The following is a 12,865-nucleotide window of genomic DNA, read 5'->3' on the forward strand; positions in this document are numbered from 1 at the left end:
TCACAATCTAATAAAGAATTGATTGAATTTCCCCCCATCAGTTCAATGAATGGAGAGCTAAACATCGAAGTACATTGAGCTGTCTTCATTCACACAATTTATCTACATAGCATGCCGTGCCATAGCAGCTAAATTACTATGAACTCATTGTACACTCACTTTCTCAGATTTATCCTGTTGACTCCTTGTACCTCATGATGAAATGAAATAAACAAGTCACCATCTCTCCCATGCATCACTGCAGAAGGTGTTCAGCTGTTTCAACTTCAGAAGTTGTATGTTTGATGCTGTCGTTGTATGTTTAAGGTGTTCCTGTCGTTGTATATATGATGTGTTCCTCTGTCGTTGTATGTTTGATGTGTTCCTGTCGTCGTATGTTTGATGCGTGCTCCTGTCGTTGTAATTTGATGTGTTCCTGTCGTTGTATGTATGATGTATTGCTCTGTCGTTGTATGTTTGATGTGTTCCTGTCGTTGTATGTTTGATGTGTTCCTGTCGTCGTATGTTCGATGTGTTCCTGTCGTTGTACGTATGATGTGTTTCTCTGTCGTTGTAATTTGATGTGTTTCTGTCAATGTATGTATGATGTGTTGCTCTGTCGTTGTATGTTTGATGTGTTCCTGTCGTTGTATGTTTGATGTGTTCCTGTCGTTGTATGTATGATGTTCTTCTGTCGTTGTATGTTTGATGTGTTCCTGTCATTGTATGTTTGATGTGTTCCTCTGTTGTTTTATGTTTGATGTGTTCCTCTGTCGTTGTATGTTTGATGTGTTCCTCTGTTGTTTTATATTTGAGGTGTTCCTGTCGTTGTATGTATGATGTGTTCCTGTTGTTGTATGTATGATGTGTTCCTCTGTCGTTGCCTGCTCTGCTAAATCTCACTTTTGTATATCTCAGCACGCACACACACAGGAGAATGTGTTGTTATTTGTCAATATCCAATAACAATGCTGCAGCTTCTCTAGTTTCTGCTTCAATAGATAGGTAAATAAATAAATACACCAATAAATAAAGTTTGAAATGCCCTGATGTTGGTGAAAAGGCATGCCTTCGAAGGGCAATCAAAAGAATCCCGGTCTCAGGCTTATGGTTCGACTTTGGTTGTGAGATCAGTAGACATTAAATAAAGTCTAGCGGGTAGTAAGCTATTTGTGTGTTAGCCCTGGCGAGTAGTAAGCTATTTGTCTGTTAGCCCTGGCGAGTGGCGAGTAGTAAGCTATTTGTGTGTTAGCCCTGGCGAGTAGTAAGCTATTTGTCTGTTAGCCCTGGCGAGTGGCGAGTAGTAAGCTATTTGTGTGTTAGCCCTGGCGAGTAGTAAGCTATTTGTGTATTAGCCCTGGCGAGTAAGCTATTTGTGTATTAGCCCTGGCGAGTTAGCTATTTGTGTATTACAGGGCTCTCAAGTGTCACACATTGAGCGTGACACTCATTTGGGTCTTTAGTCAAGCACTCACACCACACATTGTGTTTCTCACACAGAAAAAATATTTATGATATATTTTTAATATGCTGCAGTTCCAAAATGTCTATGGCTGCGCCGCATTAACTATGGAACCGGCAGGAATCAAGCGCGTCTCCCCTGGAGTTCTTAGACGGTTCTGCCACTTACCAGCCAATCAAAAAAAGAAAGGGGCTACACAATAACCAATCAGAAAATAGCACTAATGTATCTGGGTAAGATTTTAACACAACAACCAATGAAAAAAAAGCATATCTTGGAATTGTTCACGTGATTCTGCTACCGAAAGTTTCGTTCACCCTCAGAGGAAACAACTGGAGCTTTGAGTAGTGATGGGTAAATGAAGCCTTTCCCTAATGTGCCGAGTAATGTGCCGAAGCTTCGAAACATGGAAGACAAGGAAATCACAGCGACATCTTGTGGTTTGCATAAATTATAGCAGGCACGGACTAGTGAAAAGAATGCCATTCAACACAATGCCAAAGCTTCGAAATGTTCTCATTCATTACATTAAAAGTGTTGCAAGAAATTTGCATTTCTGTTTATCTCAATTCAATACAATAAAATACGATTAGTCAACATAATCCTGTCACTCGTTATCACGTGAAGATTGGTGTTACGGTGGAGGCGTGAAATTATGTGTTATCCCAGTCAATTATCCAATTGGTCTCCCATACACTTAACGACCGCAGTAGACACTACTTAGCTTCTGAACCAGGACGAAGTATTATCAACCTCAACACGCTATGGACGAGAGTGAAAAAGAAACGACCAGGCGCCTAATTAAACCATAGGCCATATGGCCCAACATATTTTTGACGATTCATTAATCAAACTTTCAATAAAGGAAAATATTATGTCAGCTATCATTGTTAGGCCTACATGTGTATACATAGTGTATACATGTACATATACATGTACTGTATACTCTTTTGATCCCGTGAGGGAAATTTGGTCTCTGCATTTATCCCAATCCGTGAATTAGTGAAACACAGCACACAGTGTACACACAGTGAGGTGAAGCACACACTAATCCCAGAGCAACAACGGCGCTGGGGGAGCAGTGAGGGGTTAGGTGCCTTGCTCAAGGGCACTTCAGCCGTGCCTACTGGTCGGGGTTTGAATCGGCAACCCTCCGGTTACAGGTCCGAAGTGCTAACCAGTAGGCCACGGCTGCCCCCAAATTATTAGCCTGTATTGCTTTTAAATTACATGATTGAAGTTGAGACAAGACACAGACACGTTTTAATGTCGTTGTTCTAAATGGCAAAGCTTTAGGCTAGGCCTAAGCTATTTCTTCTTTATTACTATGTGCATGACATTATGGATTATGGACATTTTCCACAAAGAAAAGAACGTAAATTCACAAATAGCCTAGAGAAAGCATCCTATAAAACAGGGCTACCCTATAGAAACACAAATTTCGCCTGACTCTTGCAATACAATACAACACATTCCGACACTAGAACAGGTGCCCTGTTCGCGCAATTCAAAGTCTTTGAATCAGATTCCGAAGCAGTCACGTGGGTGTGTGTCCCAAACGAAGCTTCAGACGTCACACTCACAAACTGAGGCCTCGTTTGTCATCAGTCACATGATTTTTATGGAAACGACACAAGCCTCGAATCGGGGCTTCATCTGGCACGCCCCTTTCTGCTCGACACAAGCTCCGAACCCTCGCTTCATTGGGCACATCACTAGCTTCGAGCATCACTTTGAGCACAGAGTAGTAAGTCATCTTTTAATGTTACAACAAATTCACAAAGTGTTTGACACGAACAATGACAACTTGACTGCTGTTAGAGAATGTTTCCCAGATAGCATCAGTTTTTCATGAGTGTCTGAACTTAGCCAACAGTTACAGCCTGTACACCTGCTTAGAACAGTAGGCCTAGTCATATTTTCGTTATCACACGATGGACATATTGTCACATTATCAGGCTTAAAGTGTTCAGGCACCGTGCCTAAATTCAGGCGTGAGCTGGTATGCTTAAGATTTGAAAATAAGCAATGAGACAACATATGACGTCCTCATAAATGTCTGATAACTTAAGACACAGACATTTTTATAGCTTTAAGTCCTGCATTATAAGCATCTCCCTCTCACCAAATAGGCTATCATTTTATTAGCACTAGCCCTGGCGAGTAGTAAGCTATACGTGTATTAGCCCTGGCGAGTAGGCCTAAGCTATTTGTGTATTAGCCCTGGTGAGTAGTAAGCTATATGTGTATTAGCCCTGGCGAGTAGTAAGCTATTCGTTATCCCTGGAGAAGGGAGATGAAAGGAGTGGGAGATATCTGACAGGAGAGGAGACGAGCCCTCCTCTTTCATCAAAATTAAACCTCTTTCTATCACACTAAAGCTGCCTTAATAAGTACACAGACACGTCCGGCCTGCCCTGGCCACATGTGGACCACACTCGGCCACACCGCCAGACCGCTACAGGAGCTCGGGCTACAACAACGTGGGCTTTCTACCCGTCTCTCCCACTTCAACAGTTGTCAGTCTGCGTCAGTTAATATCTCGTCTAATTGGCTCATTAGCAGCTGCGTCTGACCGACTAGCCGTGAAGAACAAAGTCTGTGTCAGCTCTCTTGACACGGAGCGAGGCTGGAGAATTACACCAAGGGACTCGTCCTGCTGCATTTCAGTCAATCCAGTGAAACCATTTAGTACACCCCATCAGAGGCAGTGAAATCATGGAACCACAAATAACAGTAATAATAATAATAATAATAATAATAATAATGTCTTAAAATATCATGTAGATACACTGTCACATTTATGAATATGTTTAATTCATATGTGTTAAATTAGATGTATAAAGTTTAGCTCTTCCAGAACTGTAACATAAAATGAATCTTGGAGAAATGTTTTCTCTGATGTTCCGTAATGTTTGCTATGACCTAGTCCATCAGAGCACAAAATCCATTTCCGCAGACACTAATGGGATAGGAATCCAACAGGGTAACAGAGTGAAGCAGGTTAAAACCAAACAAAATAGACCACCAGAGCCTCCAGGGGAAACTCTGACCAAAACACAAACTCTAAAAAAGGAAAAAGCTTTCATGAAAAACTCTTTCCTTGCAAAGAAAAAAACGCAAGAGGCAAATAACCATTCCATCTATCCTTCATCCATTACTCTTGCCCAGAAAGTCCCTCTGGACATGTCAGTATGAGCCACACTTTAAATGCAGAGCACAAGCGGGAACATCAGGAGGACGTTCTTCTCCTCTATCCTTATAAATCCAATACATCAATACATAGCATGGTGGCAGCTACAGTATATATCCTTATAAAGCCAATACATCAATACATAGCATGGTGGCAGCTACAGTATATATCCTTATAAAACCAATACAGCAATACATAGCATGGTGGCAGCTACAGTATATATCCTTATAAAACCAATACATCAATACATAGCATGGTGGCAGCTATATCTCCTTATAAAACCAGTACATCAATACTTAATAACTCAATAATTAAAATGGCCAATAAGTTGTAGTATGCAACTATGAATTGCACAGTATATGAGCTAAGACAAGTAAAGTGAAGTGCTTTCTTTAGTCCTGCATAACCTTTGTCCTTGAGAGAGCAGAACGATAGCAAGACATAGGAACTCTCTAGCTCTGTGTATGGATTTCTCTGTGAGATCATTGGATATTGCCATTTCAGTTCTGGCTTCATATATCACCAATATATATATATAGAAGGTGGATGGGTGGAGTTAATGAGGAAGTGGATGGGTGGAGTTTTGGCTTTTCCTGCTCTCAGTGTCCACCTTTGCACATGTGCAAGCAAAAGAAACGTTTTTACCTCCATCAGTGCACTGAGCCCTTTGCACATGTGCAAGCCGGAGAAACGTTTTCACCTCCATCTTTTGAGTGCACATAAGCAGGTACTGTAGCAGTGCACTGAGGCCGTTTGCATTTTAATTGGGTAGACACTATCTAAAGGCCTGTGTCTTTGCAACAGACTCTTGCTCCACACTGCTCCAGTCAGGGCCAGAGTTGCCTGCACGTCACAGATAAACAGATGGTTTGAATAAAGCAGAGGAGTCGGGGGTTGCTTATTTTCTTGTCCTACCTCCTGTTGTCCAGTGCTGGCCTTTGCTTGCGGAAGTTGTGTGGATAAAAAAAGCCCCCACTCCATGGCAGAAGACGCTCTATAGCTGTAAGGGAAGTCGCGAGACATTAAGGAGTCCCACGGACCCAGAACAGGTGCTTCCTCCCCTCAATATGTGCACTTCGTTTGGGTTGTTTGGTCACCAAGGTCCCCTGGGTCCTTGGACTGGAGGCCTAGTTCCAGTCTGTGGTTCTTTTTCTGGAGTTTTACACGTGCATATTGCATTTCTGACATTTCTATTAATGGCTTATGAATGGCCCTCGGTTGTATTTGTTCCAGAGGCTCATTGAGAATTAGGTTATTGTTAGATACATGGTACAGTAGATGCAGTGTCCAGGGAAGAAACCTTTCTATGTTGTTTCTCTAGCCTAAAAATCTAGATGCACCCTAGCGGCAGCAAATTACATTTGCTTCCAGGGCTAGTCTAGCAACTCTCCATTGGCTTGTGAGCTCGAAAAATTAAACTTCTATCAGGCCAATCAATATATATGTATAGAGTCGTCAGACAGGCTTAACATAATGATTTATGGCAGAGTTGCAACGGTTTTGCTTGAATTCCCTGCTACTTGAAAACAAAGAAGATGGATGTTGCTGTTGGCCAACAGTGTGACACGAGTTAAGGTTGCTTTAAGTTGGCAAAAGTTTGAACTAGCCAACTAGCTCCTCTGGTGGGAAAACGCATGGGACTCAGCGCTGTCCTATTGCGTGCAGAGGGAATTTGAAAGACAACCGATTATCCCGTCCCTCGGACTGAGAACTGCGAACGGTGAGTGCCCAGACCCTATATTTTAATGTGGATCTGGCTCGTCAGGCTATTGTTTCTCCAGAATTTTGTTGACTTAAAATACTGATTTAGCAGTGGCCTGTCGTTACTTGTTTACCTTTATGAAACCTGATATAAGGTAAGAAATGGATACATATAAACTCAGCCTTTCTGAGGTGATGGATGCTGAGATTGTCCTCATTCACTGGAGATTGCAATCAATCAATTTTTGAAAATCAATATGAAATATGCCACCCTTATAAATGTCAGTTATCTGATTAATTGTGCTTTCAATTTGAACTTTGTGTTTTCCTCCAGTCATGAGTTCTGTACGCAATACTATAGCAGCAAATATCTTTTTTTCAAATAGTTTTGTCTCATTAGGCAGATTCATAGATGAGAAATAAACTGTCTCGTGTCTGCGGTTTAATTGTTTTTTTATTTTCCTGCCCATCAGTTTGTGTTTACTTTTAACCCTCATGTTATCCTTGGGGTCAATTTGACCCCAAGCAACGTTTAACATCATAAAATATATGGTTCACTTTTTTTTTTTTGCTTCATGTTTCATGACTTTTCCTCAATTGAAGGGTACAACAGAGTTAGCATGAAATTTGTACAATAATTTGTTTTCAATGTCCTGTACAAATATTTTGTACATTGATGTTCCTTGGGGTCAGTTTGACCCCAGCTGTATGAAACATAGGATACATGAATATTTGACACATTATGGATATTATTATTTGAATAGTATGAGAACATATTGTTATTATCATTATTACATACACAAGTACATATTACATATAAGTCATTTTGGCAGGACTATATAAGTCAAAAGGGGAAGCAACAGCAAGTCTTTGGGCTGCTGACACTGGATGGGCAATATTGCCAGCCAGGGTTCCAAGGTTCATAAAGGGGTGTAGGGGGGTGGGATTGTTTTGTAGGGCTTTTGGTGGTGGCTGTTACACTCTTATTAAGTACCTGTCACAAAAAAACTGGGTAAAAGTATGAATTATAATCATTTTCTGAGGGTTTATTTAGCTGGGGTCAAATTGACCCCAAGGATAAAGTGTCGGTAAGATTTGAGGATAATACAAGGGTAAGGGCAACGTTTTCGTGTTAATTAATCATCTTTGTAAGTCGGTATATGGTTAAATGACTCATTACGGGGCGAATGAAGGCTTTATCGCCCGTCCCTACTGTCTGTAGGAAGAATATCCCACTTGCAAGTTCGGTGTATCCTACCCGCCGACCGAAGCAGGATCAGTTTACAGCACAGAGGCAGGCTAACGAAATGCTAGAGATTGTTGCAAACGTGTGTATAATGGCAGAGCCGGCGAAGAAGCAGCGAAAACCCTTGACGGAAGATGCAAAGAAAAGAAATAGAGCTTCAGACCGAGCGAGGGGGAGTTTCGTAGAGAAAAAGCATCAGGCTTGCCTAGTGTCCCTAGGTAGATTAAAATATGGGACCAGATGGTGCAGTTGACTCAGCAGTTTCTGAAGTGTGACCACTGCACCATAAAGGTCTCCCATCAAACATTTACAACCTCGTTTACCGGAGCATTAACATTCATAAACTAGCTTCCAGAATTACAATCCACATAAAAAGTTAGATCCTCTGTTTGCTACTGGATATGTTTCTATTTGATTTAATTGTTTACCAGGTATTGTGTGACCTACATATTCACTTGACAATATGGGTTTCTGTTATTCAAATCACTAGAGGTAAATGCAAGCATCAGTGGACCATAAAGTAGTTGCAAATATATAGCAGATCATATTAATCAAACAAAACAATCCATCATCTATTAAATACCAGAGCTTGTTAAAAGAAGAGCGACCATAGAGAGATTTGATGCAGCGGTGATCAAAAGGCACATAAGATCACGGTAAAACTGAATAGAGGGCACATCAAAGCAAACATCACAAATGAATACAAACAACGATGATCCGTGATGGTTACGAGAAGCTCGCAGAAATGAAAATGGACGATGAAAAACGGACCCTTTCAGCAGCAGTGCTGTGGCTGCCTCCAGACGTCTACGAGATCTCCAAGGACTCCACACACACATCGCTCTTTAAGACTCCACACACACATCGCTCTTTAAGACTCCACACACACATCACTCTTTAAGACTCCACACACACACATCGCTCTTTAAGACTCCACACACACATCGCTCTTTAAGACTCTTTAAGACTCTTTAAGACTCCACACACACATTGCTCTTTAAGACTCCACACACACATCGCTCTTTAAGACTCCACACACACATCGCTCTTTGAGACTCCACACACACATCGCTCTTTAAGACTCCACACACACATCGCTCTTTAAGACTCCACACACACACATCACTCTTTGAGACTCCACACACACATCGCTCTTTAAGACTCCACACACACATCGCTCTTTGAGACTCCACACACACATCGCTCTTTAAGACTCCACACACACATCGCTCTTTAAGACTCAACACACACATCGCACACACATCGCTCTTTAAGACTCTTTAAGACTCAACACACACATCACTCTTTAAGACTCCACACACACATCGCTCTTTAACGGTGTGTTTCCACACAGCGAAACACCTCGCGATTTTCGGCCAGCGAAATTTCGCCTCGGGGGCGTGATGGCGAAACCGCTAACCTTTTGACTGCAGTGTCTAGCTAGTGGTGGCAAGCGAGCTAATTAGGCTAATCAGCTAATTCAATCGTTTAAGTACTTAATGAAGATATCCAGGGGTCTTTATGACTCGACTAAGACTATGTTGCCTATAAACAACAATTCATGTTCATAGAAACAACAAGGTCAATAAGACATAATATATTTCATACCTGCGTTGCAGCATGTAGCCTAGCTGTCTAGCTAGGTTTACAATGCAATCCAATGTCCTAAAATACTAGCATTTCGCCTGTCAGCTAGCTAAAAAGATTGAGTGCTTAAACTAACATATATAGTGGTCTATTTAGTGGTGTATGTGCTCTGACTAAGTTCGTGTGGCATATAAACCACAATTCGTGTTGATACAAGTGCCAATGTTCGTGTAGAAACATTTTAATCACAGACAAATGTTCGTGTTACAGCTCAGGTAGTCTCCGCCATCTTGGTCAGACTTTTTTGTAACTCCCGCCTCCAAACACAAAGACGCGGACCTGATTGGTTCTCGAATGGTCCTCATTTAAATAAAGTTAAACTTTGGCCAACTTTGTTTCGCCTGCCTGGCGATTCGCTTTTATTTCGCCCAACTAGGGCGAATTTCGTCTCCATTCAACCTCAATGAGAGCGATGCAAAATTTCGTTGTGTGGAAACACACCGTAAGACTCCACACACACATTGCTCTTTAAGACTCAACACATACATTGCTCTTTAAAACTCCACACACACATCGCTCTTTAAGACTCTTTAACACTCCATACACACATTGCTCTTTAAGACTCCACACACACATCGCTCTTTAAAACTCCACACACACATCGCTTTTTAAGACTCTTTAACACTCCATACACACATTGCTCTTTAAGACTCCACACACACACATCGCTCTTTAAGACTCCACACACACATCACTCTATATTTCTCTTCTCCCTCTCTGGAGATTGATTCCTTGTCGGCTGCATGTGACGCTTGACTGCTCACATTCTTGTGCACAGGGGAGCATGAGCTGTGATTACTGCACTCATCTGTACACACTCACTGAGTAATGGTCAATTTACAAGCCAGGAGTGAGTCTGTGATGCAAGGATGTGATTCTCCTACAGTATGTAAATGTGGCCAGTGGTGCTTTTCACCTATATATTAAATATTGATATTTAGCTGACATGGTGGTGATTCATTATGAGACAGGTCTTGCCTACCGGCCTGTGCTTGCTCATAGACAAGAACCTCATACATCAGACCAAGGCCTCTACATAGAAGATTGATGAGACCTGCAGCACTGTAAACAAAAGAACTAATCAATCTGACCAAAGTTTTATCTCTCTCTCTCTCTCTTTCTTCATCTGTCTCTCAATCTGTCCACCTGTCTGCTGTGAAATCTGCTGTTTAGCTGAGAGAAGCTCTAAATTATGTAAGAGGAGTCCCAAAGTCATACTCAAGGTTCTGTTAAATGAGCACTGATGGTTGTCTTCCCCCTGCCTGCCTGCCTGCCTGCCTCTTTGTCTGCATACTGCATAGGGTCGTCATGGGAACACCCAGTGTGCTGAGACACCATGAATATCCAGGGTGGTCACACACTATATATTATAACTTTCACGTGTTTTATATTTGTTAATATTTATCATAGAGAGGCATGGAGATGCAGCTTGCATGAAACTAGTAGCTTCTTTTAATAAGAACAGAGTGGTAGCAGCAAACAGGCATAACCAATCAGCATAGGATCCCATTGTATAGGCATTACTAATCGCCAAACTCTTACAGAACTCACTGCTATAGCGGCACCAGTGGGTTACTCAAACCTCATTAGACGATATGTGATTGTTCAGGGACCAGTGGTACATACACACCCATACGTAGATCTTCTGCACTAATGTTCATCTGGACAGTATGATAGCCTCAGGTGGGTGTTGGTCGCAGGAGGGTAATGGCCGTCTGTTCGTCTGTTTCCTCCATCTGGCCAGGGCCTGTGACTCGACACGTTTCCCCAGGAAGACTGAATTACCCTGGACACGTGCACTGCAACCGGCCTGCTGCTAATTACTTTGCCACATTCAAAACCATGGTACGAACACATGCACAGAGGCATACATTTCTGTGAGCATGTTTTAGCGACTTGCTATTTACTACGGAGTCCTGTTATAGTTTGCAGGGTTTTTGATGGAGTACAAAACAAATGTGAGTTTCCTGAAAGCCGTGGCAGACATGCTGCTGGCTATCATCAGACTTCCTGCTTCCTTCAGGCCTGCATGTCCCGCTGGATCAGTGCCAGGTGGCTAAGGTTCGGGATCAGTCCCAGGTGGCTAAGGTTCGGGATCAGTGCCAGGTGGCGAAGGTTCTGGATCAGTGCCAGGTGGCTAAGGTTCGGGATCAGTGCCAGGTGGCGAAGGTTCGGGATCATTGCAGAATCAATCAGCTGGTCTCTGGAGGCTGAATCCATTTGTTCCTTCTCGTCGTTCCTCACGTACCCGACGCCCTCCTAGTACACTTTGAGCTGTGTCCCTGCTATGTTTGTGTAGGCTTAGGCCTGTCCAACTCTCAAATGGTAAACAGTGGGCTCTCTTGCAGACTTTCTGAGCCCTTTGTGTAAGTTGCCATTTCTGCAGGCTTTCCGGAGGGAATCACGCACAGTTTGGAGCGATGTGATGTGACACTGGATCACCCTGAGGGAAAGTCTGAAAGCTTTAAAACCCAGAAAACAAAGGGAGCTGAAAGGGAAATTGTATGCAACATGTTTTTGGTGTCATCAATGTAACGATATATCCCAGTGCTGTCCCTTTGCGGTTAACAGCATTTTGAGGCCTTACAACCTCTCACATTCAATCATTTACCAGCCATGTCTGTTTTAAGTCTTTTGAGGTTCAGGGCTTTGAAAGTCGGTTGGGTCTTTGACATTTAGCCTCCCTTTCTCTCCCTCTTTCACTCTCTCTTTCTCTGTCTCTCTAATTCTCTGTTTCTCTCTCACTTTCGCTCTCTCTCTCTTATTAATTCAATTCAATTCAATTCAATTGAGCTTTATTGGCATGACAAAAAATACAATTTGTATTGCCAAAGCATACATGTACGTAGTAGTGTGTTAAGACATAAAACAAAACATCATGCATCATACATTACTGCAACGGCAGTGTGTGTGTGTACAGTATGTGATGGTGTGTGTGTGTGTGTGTATTTGACTTTTTGTGTGCTTCACTGATGAAGTGACTCCCTTTGTTTATGGCAAGCATCTATAAATCTTGCTGCGACTCTTGCGCTCTTTTGTTCCTCTCCTAATAGTATTCTTAGACTTAGATCCTTAGAGTTTTGAAGGTCTGGATGCATTTCTCTGAATTTAGGAAAGAATTGATCTCGTATTTCTTTCCATTGGCCGCATTCAGCCAAGAAGTGAAGCTCTGTTTCTATGGCACCTTGGTTGCAATTGGTGCACAGCCTGTCTTCTCTGGGCAGCCAGGTTTGCCTGTGTCTGCCCTTCTCAATAGCCAGACTGTAATTGCTTAGTCTGTACCTGGTCAAGTTTTTTCTCTGTCTGGTATCAGTGACTGTGGATAGGTAGTCTGCCACAGTGTACTCTCTGTTTAGGGCCAAATAACATTGAAGTTTATTTTGTCTTTTTGTTGTTTCAGTCCAATATGATAAGTAATTTTGTTTTTCTGCATTTGGGTCAATGACGTGACGCTCATTTTTTTGTGTACATATGGGTTACATACATTTAAAATGGTTAAAATTTGAAAATAATTGACAAATTATTTTCAAATATCATTTTCATCAAACCCTAATCTTAAAGTTTTGGATTTATTTAATTTTGAAAGAGTATTAACTGAATTTGGGTAAAATTGTCAACACGGTGTAACCACAAAAAC

The 12,865-nt window shown here is 41.9% G+C and overlaps 1 long non-coding RNA gene across 1 annotated transcript in view; it reads left to right on the plus strand.

Moving 5' to 3' along the window:
- Nucleotides 1-2,935: 2,935 nt before the first annotated feature.
- The window catches only part of LOC121687985, a 28,774-nt gene continuing 18,844 nt past the window's right edge, over nucleotides 2,936-12,865 (plus strand). Inside the window, exon 1 of the long non-coding RNA XR_006024470.1 lies at nucleotides 2,936-3,188. This is a non-coding gene — a long non-coding RNA (uncharacterized LOC121687985). The remainder of the gene's footprint in view (nucleotides 3,189-12,865) is intronic.

Source organism: Alosa sapidissima, chromosome 17, assembly GCF_018492685.1.
Source record: "Alosa sapidissima isolate fAloSap1 chromosome 17, fAloSap1.pri, whole genome shotgun sequence".
Lineage (NCBI taxonomy): Eukaryota > Metazoa > Chordata > Actinopteri > Clupeiformes > Clupeidae > Alosa > Alosa sapidissima.